At 42.2% G+C, this 16,589-nt stretch overlaps 1 protein-coding gene across 2 annotated transcripts in view; it reads right to left on the reverse strand.

Moving 5' to 3' along the window:
• Positions 1-15,536, reverse strand: part of TMCC1 (transmembrane and coiled-coil domain family 1) — a 100,665-nt gene extending 85,129 nt beyond the window's left edge. For both annotated transcript variants that reach the window (XM_035106539.2, XM_035106538.2), the window contains exons 1-2: positions 15,387-15,536; positions 2,683-2,739 (exon numbers count right to left, since the gene is read on the reverse strand). The gene's annotated coding sequence lies outside the window, so the exon portion shown is untranslated. The remainder of the gene's footprint in view (positions 1-2,682; positions 2,740-15,386) is intronic.
• Positions 15,537-16,589: the final 1,053 nt, after the last annotated feature.

Raw genomic sequence — 16,589 nt, forward strand, 5'->3', positions numbered from 1 at the left:
TTCCCACCATTAGTTTATATAAATGTATACTATCCTATTGATGTGTAGTAGTATATTTTTGTGATGTATATAGCTAGGAATAAGGCAGCAGTTCTTATGGCCTGCTTTTATATGCTTTTCTATGGTAACACTTTAAATCACAATAATCTCATTTCTCCATGGACAAAAGACAAATTATGGCATAATAAGTTATGCACAAGTGCCAGGAATCCACACGCAACAGTGCCATTCCTCCTTTCAGGTAAGTAAGCAAACAGGCCAGAAAGTATTTAATGGGACGTCCAAACTGGAAAATATGGGTATTGGCATCCAAACAAGTCAGGATATGAAACCACAGTTGGAAGTCGGCTTTTGCATCCTGGCTTGTTTGGCATTAACCATTATTTGCTTCCAGTATATTTCCTGACCCAATTTAAAGTACCGGTTTTAACCTGCAAAGCTGCTTACTTGAAAAGATCACTTCCTCCTTTTTATGCCTACCTGCACATTAAAATTCTCTTCAAAAACCCTTCCCTAGGTGTCTCCACCAATGAAATGAGGCAGGGGGCAACTAAGGAGATGAGTTTCTTTAGTAGTGGCATCTCAGCTATGAAACAGACTTCCCAGAGAGCCACACCTTACACCTTCTTTATCTTTTTCCAGTGCCAGTTGAAACCCTGGGTTTTTTAACCTGCATTTTAAATTGAGGTTGTACAGTAACTTATTCTATGGTGCCTCTGCGCAATGAAGCTTTTTGCAGTATTATTGGATATTACCTATTACTGTAAATTGTGATTGATGTTTCTATTTATTTATAAAAACATTTATATACAACTGTGTCATGAAAATATATCACAGTGGTTTACAACATTATAAAAAACATAAAACCACACAATAAAATCATAAAAAGTTAAAAACAAACATCAACAGACCATTATGGGGGATGTACTCTTAACTGCCTGCACAGGCCTGGTGGAACAGGAAAGTTTTAAGCATGTGTTTATAAGTTGGCACAGAAGGCGCCCACTGCACCTCTCTATTGACAGGGTGTTCCACAGGACTGGGCCAATGAAATTGAAAGTTCAGTTTCTCATTATTCCCAAAGAAGCCTCACCAACTCAGGGAACAACTAAAAGAGTTTCTGCAGATGATCTCAATGACTGAGCTGCAATAGAAGGGTTCGGAGTGATCCTTGGGGTATCCTGGACCCAAATTGTTGAAAGCCACCATTGGAATATTTATTAGATTTATATAACAGCCTGTCAGTAAACAACTAGTTCTCACATCCGATACAACAGGATGCCATGGTTAGCTGCAGCTTCCTGACTTGTTTCGCTGCTTATCCAAAGGGAGGAGAAAAGCAGCTGTGAGTGCCTGAAGCTCATTCATATCTTGCCTTATAAAGCCAATATTTGATAATCTGAATGTTACCACAGTCATGTGATACATAGAAAGAAAAAATGATTCCAGATACAGAATTTCATCCCATTTATTTGAATAGATAGAAATAACCTCCAATTCTTAAAAGGAAGTTTCTCTATAAAATTCACAACTCCAAGCTAGATATGCGTAGTACCCCCCACAAACCCCCAATCCATTATAAGGTGGATACAATAGGATGAGATTTGTTGCAATTGAAGTGGATCACACATATGCATTAAGATTAAACTATATCATACATCTGAAACATACAAAGAATGGGATTACAGACATATTCCTATGGTATAACATCATAAGCACTCTCTATAGGCTCACTCCAATTTGTGCAATTAGCTATCAAACTACCCAGGGGAACTGCATTATCTATGGAGAATGCCAGAAGTGGAATTTTTAGTGATAACAAAAAAGTTCAAAACCCTGCCAAGTCAGATTCCTTCAGGCTGAACAGACTCCTCAAAATCACATTAAAAAAAAACAAAAACCACAGGCAGATTTTGTCCCCCATGATTCTGGGAAAATGTTTTAATCTGATAAACATTTGCTAATGAGAATGGACTACAGATAGGCAAAAGATAACCTAGATGAATATCTTATTGGCTGGGTGGTAATCATATATGCACGGTGTGACTGACTGTTATACTGTATCTAAAGACCTCCCTGTAGCACCACAGATTAGAGTTTTGTGAAATTCCATCTTGCTAGAGAAGACTGCATAGATTCTGCAGCCAATCTAACAGCCCTTGTCATTCAATGCTTTTCCTATGGGGATCTCACTATGCAGCTATTTCAGGAGTCACTACATGTTGTCAGAAAATGCACGACATTTGTGGTTAATGAACCAAGTGTCAACTAAAGCCATTTCCCCCCTATTTCTTTCTACTGTGTGTGGTCAGAACTTTTCTCATGCTCCCAAACATTTACCCCCTACCCTTGAAATGCTCCATTAAAAAATATTTCTGTATGTTCACTAAATTGCTTTGAAATATTTTACTGTGGCAATGGCCAAGTCTCCAAGTTTATTACATGGGCAACTTTCACTGGAACTCATGTACTACTGTTTTTTTTGGGGGGGGGGGCAGCAAAAGTGCTACCTAATGCAGAAGATGAAACAAGCTGCAAAGCACCATATATCTAGTCAGTGGACATACATATTTGCAAACGTTACAGAACTATTCTAGCATCCTTTCAGATTAGACTTAACACAGCTATTGCAACTCAGATGGCCAAGACACTACTTAAATATAGGGAGGAAAAGGTACTTACCTCCACCACTTATCCTTAAACATGACTGGCTGGTGGGGCTCCTCTGTCAAACAGCAGCTTAGGGGAGAAAAAGTTAGACAAAACTTAGAACAGAAACATACACATAAAGAGAATGTGACTTACTGAGGTTATTTTAAGTCCAACACTGTAATAATATGCCCCTAGTTATGGTTGGTCTCAGCATTACGAATAAGCAACAAAGAAGGAGTAGAAAAATGTGATGACTTCTGTGCACCTGCACATTCTGCTAAACTTCAGCTTACACAGCCATGCCCCTATTCTGTCTCTGCAGACAAAGAACTTGCTGGGAATTTGCCACAGTCAGTGAAAACTCTTGAATATTTGCAAGCTGAACTTCCACATGCTCAAAGCTATTCAGGGATAGGTTTGCAACAGTGGATTAAGGTTCACTGAAAGGCTTTTTTGCCAAAAATAAATAAGATACCTTTCATTCTTTATTATTTTAATTTTCAGTTTTTTACAACAACAACAAAACCCACCAAAGTTACATGAGAAGACTGCTTCTAAAGCAGTAGGACTTCCCCTTCTCCTACCTAAATGGCTGCTGTGGGTCCCTCGGAGCAGACTTTATAGGCACATGGAGGGGGACTGGAGAGGAAGCAGGCCCCATTATGTGAGCACTTCTGCACAGACTTCATTGGAGTCCACACTATAGTCTTGTCACTAGCTGTTCCGGTAACTAATGTTCATTAGCCTATATCTTGTACACTGTGCATTCTCCTTCCAGATTTGTGGGATCCTTAATGTAACACTGGCACACACCACAGGCAGATTGATATGATGGCAAGGGGGGAGACACAGATGTAGCCAGAAGTTAAGTAACCAGAAGTGCGCAAGCTACTTCTTAAGTGGTGAATGGGCATATGAGTACAACAGAACAAAGCGAGCATTTAACATTTATTTTGATAGAATCATAGAACTGTAGAGTTGGAAGGGACCACGAGGATCATTCTAGCTGAACTCCCTACGTGGGGCTCGAACCCACAACCCTGAGATTAAGAGTCTCATATTCTACTGACTGAGCTATCCCTCAGTTTGAGTCGAGACCAAGGTAGAAAGGAAAGCATCAAACTGCACATACAGTATAGATTTATAATTTGGCCTATTCTAGTTCTCTGTGCCATGTATTGAATTACTCACCACTGGACAAATTTATAAACTGCGTAAATTTTAAAATATCCAAATCCCAGCTCCATAATATGAAATTCTAATTGTTGCAGTTAAAATTATTCCAAGATGAGGATACAAGGGTGAACAAAGCAATTTGACATATTATGCTATGTCGGTCCCACAGAATACAAATCATATAGATCATTCGTACAGTAGATACACAGCTGCCCTATACAACATCTGAGAAAACAACTGATAGGCAACTTGGATTTATTTATATCATATGAGCTAGAATAGCGCAGTTTGTGGGTAGCAGCCCAGCAAAGAAGATGGTTCACCAATGCTATCACTATTTTTTTATTTCGATCCATATTTTATTTATAAAAGGAAAAATGGGGGTGCAGAAGAACAGACAAGATAGGAAAGGAGAAAATGGAACAGATATTGTGAAATATTAAGTGGCTCTGAAATTGTAGGTAAGCCCCAGATCCCCCAAAATTTGTGAAATGCTGCACTACTGCATGCTGGGAAAGCTATTACCATTTTCAATAAGGAAGGAAAGGCAGTACCCTGCAGAGCAGAGAAGTTCTTTTAGAATGCAAGTGGCACACAAAGAAGCTGTACTATATTTTCTACAACGCACATCCTTATCCCAAGCTAGTCCTAGCCTCTTCCAAATGTAACCAAATAAGATGTCCAGTAGGTGAAACACAGCTTGTGGGTAGTAAAATGCCTTCTCCCAAAACACAAAGTGGAAATGTAGGCTGCTGTGAGAACTGTCAGAGACACTTGTGGCTTTGAAACAATCTTGAAAATCCTACTGCTGCAATTAGCAGAATAATGCCTCATAACTTTTCAAAATAATGTTACCACAGAAGAATTACAGGCAAGCTGCCTATATGACTTTCCCATCTGCACCCCCATTCCTCCAACTAGCTAATGCCACTGAACCCTGCAGAGAGTGAGGAAAGAGGAACCCTGCATACTTATGCAACTCCTAGAAAACAGATTCCTCTGGCTGTGTCACTCAAGTGCTGCCACTTTGGTATTCTGGCCAGAGGCAACCAGAATGTCAGGAGGAATTGTAAGATTCAAAAGCTAGAAGCTATACTTATTTCAGTAATTGTTCAAATACTTGGTCAAGTTCATTATGATTTTTCTGTTCTTTTCCCCCTCTGTGCGTGCGTGCGTACATGCACGCACCCACCCACACAGAAAACTATGTCTGAAAAGATATATAGATACATGCAAATGAAGTTGATGCCTAGGAGATAGGTACTGGTTTTTAAAAAGCATGAAGATAGCATATAGGCAGGCTAACTACTTGTTTCAGAGTAATGCTGTTCTGTTCATGTGTTCCCTTGAGAACTGTTGGCTCCAGTCTTCTTATAAAAAATGTTGATCAATACTCTATTTTAGAGCAATTTCCTACCTGTGATGTGGAAGAAAGATAGCATTGACATTTGCAGCCATGAGGCAGCTAGCAAACCATTTCAACCATAACTCAAAAGCAGAAATGTGCTCTGATTAATTTTACTGTATATAGAGAGACAACAGTTTTTGCATCCAGCAGTACAAAACAGGTGATGGCTAAAGAAACTATGCTAACTATAGGACCCAGTACTCCAGTGTTTCTCAACCAGTGTGCCTCCAGATGTTTTGGAACTACAACTCCCATCATCCCTAGCTAGGAAGACCAGTGGTCAGGAATGATGGGAGTTGTAGTCCCAAAACATCTGGAGGCACACTGGTTGAGAAACACTGCTGTACTCCATAATCATCACAATTACAACAAATAAAGGCTTGACATACTGTATCTCGCTTTGCATGTCATGAGTCTAGCTCCTATATTGTTTTCACCTTTGAAGTTGAATTAATGAAATAAATGAACTTTTCAACGATATTCTAATTTTTCGAGTTTCACCCGTAAGGTTGTCTCTGCACCAACCAGGCAGTTGGTGCTCCTAACCACCTAGGATGGTGTTTTACAAATTGCATCACTATTACCAGCTCAATTTCGCTTCCTTCCATTCTTAATGCATTTGATGCATCACTCCTTCTAATGCAGAACTTACCGTGCATTACTCTATCCAATAGCAAACTGAGGTGGCAAGTGCCAACAGGACTGGAGCCAAGATGAATAAGTGGATTGCTCTGCCCCTCTTCCACCATTCTCTTACATTCCATGCAAAGGAAAGCTTACCAACACATAATTTCTGTAACAAATTAATGCTGTTCTTCACCTCCCCCTTGAACCACCAGCGTAGCAAAGTAAGCAAAATATCAAGTATCCAGGTCAGTTAGCCAAGAAATATCCTGAGTTCATATTCTTCATGTACTTCCAAATATATCTGATAAGGTCAAGTAGGCAACAGTAGATTTATCACTGCACTAGTCTTCCATGCAGCTTCCCCACGGTTTTGACACCAAAGTGTATGCCTACTGAACATTTTAAGTTCAAAATGTCAGTAGAGTGGACCTGATGGCAATCATTTCTTTTTGTGACAGCTTCATGTTAAAAAGTGAGCTGACTATCTTCCCAGCTTCTAGGTAGTCAAGTCATCCCAAAAAATGTCTCCAAGCTCCTAACCTGTTGCTATCTCATATCACTTTGCATAGCCCTACAAATAACTTTGTAAGCGGTGGTTTAATTTCCCACCCACCCTAAAGTATTTTCTAACATTTTAGAAGGGAACTCTGCCTCAATTGAGGGCCATAATCCAACCAGCACAACCAATTTTACCAAAGCTCAATCTCTGCTTAAGTACAGTGGTACCTTGGTTTACGAACAGTCCTGTTTACGAATTATTCGGATTACGAACTCCGCAAAACCATAAGTAGTTTGCGAACTTTACCTTGGTCTACGAACGGAAGCCGAATGGCAGAAGGGCACCAGCGGTGGGAGGCCTCATTAGGGAAAGCACGCCTCTGTTTAAGAACGGATTTCAGGAACGGATTGCCATATTTCTCCATTTATAAGACTAGGGTTTTTCCCTTTAAAATGTCAAAAATTAGGGGGCGTCTTATACTCTGGGCCATCTCTCCCCCCCCCCATTTTCTTAAATCTGAGTCCCTAAAAATAGGGGACATCTTATAGATGGAAAAGTAATGTAAGTTCATAAACCGAGGTACCACTGTAGGCCGTGTTGTTGTTCTTGCTCTTCAGGAAGATGTTGCAACTTTTTAAAAGTTACCTTGCATATTTAAAATCTTGATAGATTAAGAGGTTTAAGTTCTAAAAGGGTATTTAAGATTCTGTGGGGTATATTGCTTTCAACATGCTCCTGCACTTCTCAGTTTCCACAGGTCAACAAATTTGGGGTGACAATGAGTGCCAAGTAAAAAGATTTGCTGTCACCAGGACCTGCCACTTCTCCAAAAGGTAGGGTCTTCTCCCCAACCCCATGCTCCATCTTTTTTTAAAAAAAGCTGAGGTTGGAAACAATACAATCTTCAGCTCACAGCTAGCAAGAGGCTGTGTGCCATCTTCTGCTGCCTCTTTGACTGCCAGGTGGTTGAAAGCAAGCTTTCACTCATGTTTAGGACAGCAGAATGATCAGGGATCATCCTTCTCCAGTATCATGTGCCCAATAATCTTGGTCACTGGGGCCTAACTGGCTCTTGCCATGGCAGGTTGAGGAGAAAAGCAAGATTGTCTAAATCCTGCTCTTTAAGTTTGTAGTTTACAGTCAACTATTTATAACACAATGCTCAGCAACAAAAGTTACTTTTACATAGTGAGAAGTCAGCCCTGCACAGTTAAGAAAACAGACCAACTGAGATCTGTCAAAGCAAGAGATTTATAGTGTAAGGACTGTCAAATGTCATAGGGGGAACACACATATTAATTTCAGTGTTCTTAGCATACTTCAAGATATGGTAGAACAAGGTAAAACAACTCATAGAAATGACTTTGGGTGTGGCATTCTTCCAAAGAATCTTAGCCTGAACCTTGCAGATCTGTGCTGCTATCTAGCTATGGGCAAGTTAGCTCTGTACTGATTCATAATAAGCCTAATAATTCAAGGACCTCAGTGAGCTTTCAAAAGTAGTTCATCTAGTGCTCCAAGAATTATCTCTTCTGTGCACTGCATGCTCAATTGTAGACTGGTACCACATGCATGATTCAAACTGCAGCGCAGATGCTGCAGTGCTGTGACTTGGACCCCTTTCCACGTTTTCGTCATGCATACAACATAGTTGTTGTTGTTTAGTCGTTTAGTTGTGTCCGACTCTTCGTGACCATAGTCTTCTCTTCTCATGAGGTGGCCAAAGTATTGGAGCCTCAGCTTCACGATCTGTCCTTCCAGTGAGCACTCAGGGCTGATTTTCTTCAGAATGGAGAGGTTTGATCTTCTTGCAGTCCATGGGACTCTCAAGAGTCTCCTCCAGCACCATAATTCAAAAGCATCAATTCTTCGGCGATCAGCCTTCTTTATGGTCCAGCTCTCACTTCCATAGATCACTACTGGGGAAACCATAGCTTTAACTATACGGACCTTTGTAGGCAAGGTGATGTCTCTGCTTTTTAAGATGTTGTCTAGGTTTGTCATTGCTTTTCTCCCAAGAAGCAGGCGTCTTTTAATTTCGTGACTGCTGTCACCATCTGCAGTGATTGCAAAACAGTACTATGTTGCATCTCTCACTGCAGATACAACATAGTACTGTTTTGCAAATTGCAAGTCCATACAGTATTAAAATGTGGTGTAATTCCACATTAATGCTAAGTGCTTGCTCTCAAATATCTGCTCTCATACATCTTTGGTGTATGTTCTGATTGATTGATTGACTGACTGACTGACTGATTGATTCCATAACCCTGTATTGGGAAACTTTTAATGTCTAATATTTTACAAATTTTTATGTGCTGTAAGCTGCCCAAAGTGGATGGGGAAACCACTTGCAAAGCCAGATAGATGCCTAATAATAATAATAATAATAAGGCATCTATCTGGCTTTGCATGTATCTGAATACTGATCTCACACTTACAGAATCTCTAAATATACCAAGGCAGAGAATAACATTTCTGGGTATTTAATTCATACTACTAAGCATCATGGGTAAGATAAACGAAAGACTACAGACAAGAATTTCAATGCCATCACTTTTCCTAACATACAGCCATATATCATGACACAGAAAATGTTCTGTACAAATAAAGATTCGTGATTGTACACCTCTCATCATTACAATGGATAGCTTCATTTTTTAAAATCTATTTACTTACTAAAGATTCCCCACCCCTGATCTACAGTAACATAACCGGAAGCTTGAGTTCTTTCCATGGTTTAGGGTGGTAGAGCAGTGCAGAAATTCATACTGTTAAGCTTTTTCTATGGAAATAAAATTATGGGTAAAGCTTCACCTGCTGACACTTACAGTGGTACCTCGACATCCAACTGCCTCGACTGCCAAAGGTTTCGACATATGAAGTCGGCAAACCCGGAAGTATCTTCACCGCACATGTGTTCTGCGCCTGTGCAGAAGCGGCACACGCAGTCTGCGCATGCACAGAAACGCAAAATCACTCTTCGCGCATGCACAAAATGGACGCTTTGACATCCGAAGGTTTCGACTTACAAAGAGCGCCGCGGAACGGATCACCTTCGTAAGTTGAGGTACCACTGTACAGTATTACTATTTTGTAAGTACTGTAGTAGAAATACACATCTTATTACCACGTGTGTAGCTCCAGGTTTATTTTTGGACCCATGGACTCACCTGCAGAAGAGGATACAAATGTGCATTTGCTCATTTGCATTCTCCTTTGCCTGTTGCTTGGTGGGGCCAATCCACACACAGTGTACTAGGCCCACCTCTGGTACTAGGCCCACCTCTGGTGTTAAACATATCTCATACACTCAAACCTAAGTACATCTAACTGTAGGTTAGATGTAGGACGGAAAATACCTACCAAAGGAACTTCAACTGATACCCTCAGCCTTAAGATATAGATCCTACTATCATTCAGCCAAGGGATACAGAACCTGAAATAAGTATTCATTAAGCGTTGTAGTCAGATAATCAAGTAATGCAGCTTATCCAAAAACATTCATTTCCCTACCATATTACACTTGCTGCAATAAATCTTTCATTTGAAGAAACGGTTAAATATAAGTTGCTTCACAAATATAAGCAGACATCACAATTACAGCTGCAGAGTCATTCCAGATAGATTTAAAAAAACATATCTTTAAAGATTTGAGAACTATGATTTCACCTACATTCAGCCACAATAAAGCAGTTGTACAAGCAGGCATCAAGAACCAAAGTAAAAGAAATGAAGGTCTGAAGTGTCTATTATTCTGAGAAAACTCAACAGGTAGTGTCAATATTTTAAGGCCTGAAGGTACAGTAAAGGAAACTCAGAACAAAATCTACCATCTTACGAACATCTGTTTTCCAGAAGGCATTTTACCTGCTGAGATTATAGCTTCTCTCTAGAAAATGGAAACTTATCTGCTGGATCTTTAGACCAGAAGATGGATAGAAATGTTCTAACCATTAAGTAAGTAAAAATTGTACTTCTGTCCGGCATCAGTGCCACTGCCTACCCAGTGCTATTCTGATTCATCATGAACATCAGGGAATAAACATAAGGGGAGAGAAGAAAGATGTTATAGGAGGGGGAAGTTAATATAAAAGAAGCAGGGATCAAGGATAAGGTAACAAGTTGAGTGTGAAAGAACAGTAAGAAAAGCAATCGACAGGTAAAAATTCTTTTGAAAGGCCTGTTGGGATAGGGAGTAAAAAAATGTACAAGAAAAATTCTGTGACTGACTCTGTCCTTGAACCACTATTTTGTGACTGGTGGGCCTCAGTGATTTTCAGTTATCTCAAGTGAGCCCTGCACATAGAACATTTGACTATCTTCTAATTGTCAGAGGCATATGGGAATCACAGGGTTAAATCGCTGGTGGTGACTTGTGGACTCCAATGAATATTTCCCTATTCATGAAGAATCACCATAGCTCTGCAGTGACCTTGGTTTACAGTTGGGGAATAACTGGGCCTTGTGGCAGCTGCTCCTGAGTAATTGATGATGATAATATTTATTATTTCTACCCAGTCCATCTGACTGGGTTGGCCCAACCACGCTGGGCAGCTCCCAACAAATATAAAAGCATAATAAAACATCAAACATTAAAAATGTCCCCATACTGTACAGGTCTGTCTTCAGAAAGTTCTGAAAGTTGCATACCGGGTAGTTATTTCTCTCCTTGACATCTGATGGGAGGGCATTCCACAGGGTGGGTGCCACTACTGAGAAGGTCCTCTGCCTTGTTCCCTGTAACTTCATTCTCACAGTGAATGAACTTTTTGCTGACAATTCCATAGGAGGGATAGGACCAGGCATTACTCAGTCAGCCCTGACATGCTTTTGTCTGCAGAAAATACTTCTCTACTGTGCTTCAGAATCTCAAGCTCTAAACAGCCAATACACCACCACCTGACATGCAAGAAAAGCGGTTGTAAGAATTTATATGTACAGAAAGCGAGAGTTCCTTAAAAAATCTTTTAGAAATGTCTAGCCCAGTTCAAGTGAGGTCAGTTATGCAAGCACCAGAATATCAGAATTGCAATGCTTCAGTGCACATGTGCATATTCAACTAATTTCATCTTCAATGTTCTTTACATTTTAGCTATTTGTTTTTAGCTACTGGTATTTGTATTTGCCTGGCGTGCTATGGTCCATGGGGTCACGAAGAGTCGGACACGACTAAACAACAACAACAACATTTGTAATTAGATGCAGCCATGTGTCATTAAGGGCTCTTGGCATTCCTTCTGAGGAAAGAAATGTTGTCAGATTACATTCAATTTACACACCATTTTTTCCCTTCACTGTCCTAGTCTCTGTTCTGCCAGAGAAAAGCAAAACCTAGGCAGGGAAAGAAAGCATTTATGTATATGTAACGCTTTCATTATCCAAGTGTTCTGGGCTCTTTAACCAACGGTTGCAGCAACAGCACTACTTTAACCTAGTTGTCAAGTGTTACTATTTTAGATATCAGCAAAGAGCACATTTGGTAAGCTATGAGATCTGATCACATGCATTAAAAAAATATTTGCTAAAGCACTGTCAGTTGCTTCCTTGCTGTAATGGGATTTCAAAAATTAAGTTTTTGTTTTTAAATATACACGAATTAAGTTCTTAACCAGAGGTACCACTGTAGAGGGTGAAATCCAATGTCACGAGTGGCGTTCCACTCACACAACTGGACTGCCCGCTTTCTTCCAGTGTCCCACAAACCCCATCGGCTAAAGGGAAGAAAAGAGGACGGGCAAGGCCAATTACTCACACATGGATACAATTAGGTAAAACTCAGAGGTCATAAGAACAACCTGGGTATGGGTGATTCCCCGTTTCTTATAAAGATGTGGACCATCTCAAAGTCAGTCTTAAAGCGATTCCTTGCACAGGAATAAGTGCTTGTGCTATGATCAACAACAAACTCATGCTTAGTCAAGTGAAAACAGAATCTGATGCAGAGGGTGAGGATTATCAGTTACGTGACCATTGAGCTTTTGAATTACCGTAATTAGTCTACTGTCTCACAGAGAAACACATACACACAATCTCACAAAATGTATATACTGCTTGATTGGGGGGAAAACACCTTTAAGCGGTTTACGAAAAACACAAACCTTAAGATTATCAATAAAAGACTGTTTAAAAACATTCAAAATTCAAAAAAATGAAAAACATTCAAAAGATAATAAAATCAACTAGGACCACAGGGAAGATTCAGCACGGTTACTTACAATTCAAATCCATCCAGTTTTGTATGCTTAACAGAATAGGAGGAACAGCTAAAATGATTAAGCCCTTGTGTTTGTCTTGACACTATTACATATAAGTTCCACAATACTAGTACCAAGAGAAACTTCCTCCCCAGCAAGGGTGCCAACTTGAATAAAATATTGTGGGGGCCCAGTTAAATCCCGCCCCACATAATCGAACACATGATGCAGTGCACACACACCATTTGAATGGGAATGCCCATCAACTTTGTGGAGGCCCAGGCCCCTCAAATATTTTATTGTGGGGGCCAAAGCCCCCATAATCCCTTAGGAAGTGGCTCCTATGCTTCACAGGGCTCTTTGTGCTCTTTGTACACACACAGAACAACCCATATACACAGTAAAGTCCTAGTGTGGATGCAGCCTAACACAAGGTTGCTTTACTGAGTGCGAACTATTTCCTTCTAAAACAACCAACTCAGTACATCAAATCCAAATCAATGAATGCTACATCACTTTTTCAAAGCTGTCTCCCATGGTAACATTTTCTGTTCCAATTCTTTAATAGCTTCCCATGCTAGAGACCTATTAAACCTCTAATTCTGCTTGGAAATATTAAAAAGGGAAAGGTTTGCTGAGGGAGGAACAAACCAGGAGGAATTAGGGTAACCAATTTAATAGAAGTCACTTTACTCTGTAGCAGCACTTGAGGATCTTCTGCTCTCCCCTAGCATGATCACTGGAATCTACTGTACAAGGGTTAGCAAACTATCAGAAGACACTGACAACTGTAGAAAAATCCCTCCCACTCAAGTTTTTCCAGTATCTGCAACTGTTCCATAATACAGCCCATGATACAAACAGTCTTTCCTTCCACTCAGATGCAATGTGAGATTCTGTTCCTAAGAACATATAAAAAACCTGCAAGATCAGGCCAATGGCCCAGCTAGTCTGGCATCCTTTTCTCAGTGCAAAAACTCACATGCAGGACTCTGATTCCCAGCAACTGGTATTCAGAGGCAGAACATAGCCTTGTTCTCCATGAATTTGTCTAAACTCCTTTGAAAGTCATACTAGTTGGTGACCATCACTGCCTCCTGCAGGAGTGAGTTCCACAGTTTAACTACACACACTGCATGAAGAAGTACATTATTATTTTATCTATCCGAATCTTCCAACATTCAACTTCATGCGATGCCGCCCATGAGTTCTAGTGTTATGGTAAAGGTAAAGGGACCCCTGACCATTAGGTCCAGTCGTGACCGACTCTGGGGTTGCGCGCTCATCTCGCATTATTGGCTATGGGAGCCGGTGTACGGCTTCCAGGTCATGTGGCCAGCATGACAAAGCCGCTTCTGGCGAACCAGAGCAGCACACGGAAACGCCGTTTACCTTCCCGCGGTAGCGGTCCCTATTTATCTACTTGCACTTTGACTTGCTTTCGAACTGCTAGGTTGGCAGTAGTGTTATGAGAGAAGGACAAAACCTTTCTCTATCCAATTTCTTGGTCCTTGCAGTACCTTTCCTGATCTACAGTACAGACCCAAGTTGAGCATCTAATGTTGCATTTTTTAACACGTTCCAAGCATTTTGGAATGAAATGACCCCCTTGACTTTTCAATTTTCTTATTTTCAACCCCCTCATCTTGTGTTTCCAACAGTAATAGTGTTGAATTTTCTTGGCAACTGGCGATTTACATATATGTTTAGTTTAACAGCACTATGGTCACTGCTCTCAACAGCTCTGACTACACTTACACCAGGTCCTGGTCCCATAATTCACAACAAACCATTATACAGCTGTGCCAGTATCTTAGTTTTTTGAGTTAACCACTACCCCACTCCTTGGCAACGCTACAGAGGAAAAAGCACCTTCAAATGGTGTTGGAGGCCCTCTTTCCCACACTATCCTACTTAAAGCAACAACAGCAACGAAAAACCAGACCAGCAACTGAAAAACAAACCGGCCCCTACACAGATGCAATCTCAACCCCGGCCGCCCAATCTGTTTACTTTTGCGATGGTGGCATGCTGCAAAGCAGAATCCGAAGGCACGGGAGAGGTGGTGGTGGGAGAGGGGAGGAAATCAAAAGAGCCCGTTTAAAACACAACGCACCGCTTTAGCGTATGTCGGGTTTAAAATAACAACTACTGTATTAAAAACGGCACCCTGCCTGAAAACCCATGCGTGCAAGGGTGCGTGCGTGCGAATATATATATGTGTGTGTGTACATATACCGGTATACCCACAACCTTAAAGCAGCGACCAACATCACCAAGAACGAGATCTAACTTTGAGGCTACTGATCCATAGCTGCCAAGTTTTCCCTTTTCTCGCGAGGAAGCCTATTCAGCATAAGGGAAAATCCCTGTAAAAAAGGGATAACTTGGCAGATATGTACTGATCCCCCCTCCAATGACTTTCCCCAGCCCTGTCCGTCTCTTCCTCCACCCATGGATGCGATTAATTTCGGGGCAGAGAGGATCACTCAGAGAAGGACGCTTTGGAAGGGGGGGAGAAGAGGAGGAGGAGGAGGAACAAACAAGCCCCCTCCCCCCGCAAAGAGTTCTGAGGGAACGAGAAGGGGCGGCAGCAGTTAGGGAGGAGGAGGAGGGGGGAGCACGAGAACCGGCCCCAACTGACAAGAAAGCGGCCTCCGTGGGGGTTGGGGGTGGATTAAGACCCTCCTCGCCCGCGACCCCGTCCCTGAGGGTGGGCGCTGAGAAGGGGGAGCGCAGCTGGGCCCTGGCCGAGGAGAGGAAGCAAGAGAGGAAAAGCGGAGGGTCGGGAAAAGGAAGACGCTGCTGCTGCTGGAGGGTCGCTTACCGGCTGTGGGAGTCGCGGGAGGCGACGCCCCAACGACTCCTGTGCTGCTCCTGCTGCTCCTGCTGGTGGTGGCGGCGGCTGGTCCTCCATCCCAGCCGGGCTCCCAGCGCCGCCGCCGCCGCCGCCAACTCTTCTTTCCCCCTCCCTCCTCCTCCCTCCTCCCGCCTCCTCAGGGCAAAGACAACGACGCCGCGTTATTGCGCAAGCGGGGAAAGAGGAGGAGGGGGCGGGCGCGAGCCACAGAAGCACATAACTCTCGCTCTCTCTGACGTCACCGCGCGTAACTCGAGGGGCGGGGCGAGGAGCCGTTCGAGCGGCTAGTCCCGCCCCCGTCCTCCTCCTGCTGACAACGCTGGGGATGCGGTGGAGGGTTGGCCGAGAGTGGAGGGGCGGGGCTTCCTCGCGCCTCTGCGGCGGGTTCTGCCTCTGTGGTTGAAAGCGGGGAAGGCGCTTCCTCTTTCCCACGGTTGCCAAGGAGCAGGCACACGCTTGGCTGCGCGCCAGAGCCACGTGCTCGGTCCGAGAGAGGGGGGGGGGTTTCGGGGGGGGGAGGTGGTAAGCTGCTTCAGAGGCGCACGCGTTGTTTTTCTTTGCTCTGACATAGAGGCTGAATTGCACGTTCGTTGCTACCTCCTCTCCGTTTATTATTATTTTTTAGGTCATCCGTCGCTTAATTTTCATTTTATTTCATTCTCCACTACTTACCGGTAATTATTTTTTGCGTTTGGGGTTGTTGTTCTTTTCCTACCCAGCAGCATACACAGCGACATGACGTCCTTGATGGAGGAATATTCCCAGCTCTGCAAGAGGCTGCAGTTGTATTTTGAAACTACCCCCTCCTGCTCGCTGAAGGCATTTATCTAGGAATAACTCAGTGGGGCTTACTTCTGATAAAGTGTGCATAGGATTGCACTGAAGGCACGCTTAAAAATAATAATCCCGTATTTCATCTCAGAAACTGAAGGTGTCTTACATGGCTGTCCTCATTTTATCAACACAACAAGATCGTGAATGATCCAACATCACACCGTTGACTGTGGCGTTGAATCCGGTTCTTCCTAGTCCTATTCAGATAATGCCATGTTACTGTTGATATAAGGAAAGGAGTCAAAGTTTTGCCTTAAGTCTCTGCTGTTACAATGAACTCTCTTGTAATGTATTATTGTATTTTATTTTTCTGTTGGAAGCCGCCCAGAGTGGCTG

Source organism: Zootoca vivipara, chromosome 2 (genome assembly GCF_963506605.1).
Source record: "Zootoca vivipara chromosome 2, rZooViv1.1, whole genome shotgun sequence".
Classification (NCBI taxonomy): Eukaryota; Metazoa; Chordata; class Lepidosauria; order Squamata; family Lacertidae; genus Zootoca; species Zootoca vivipara.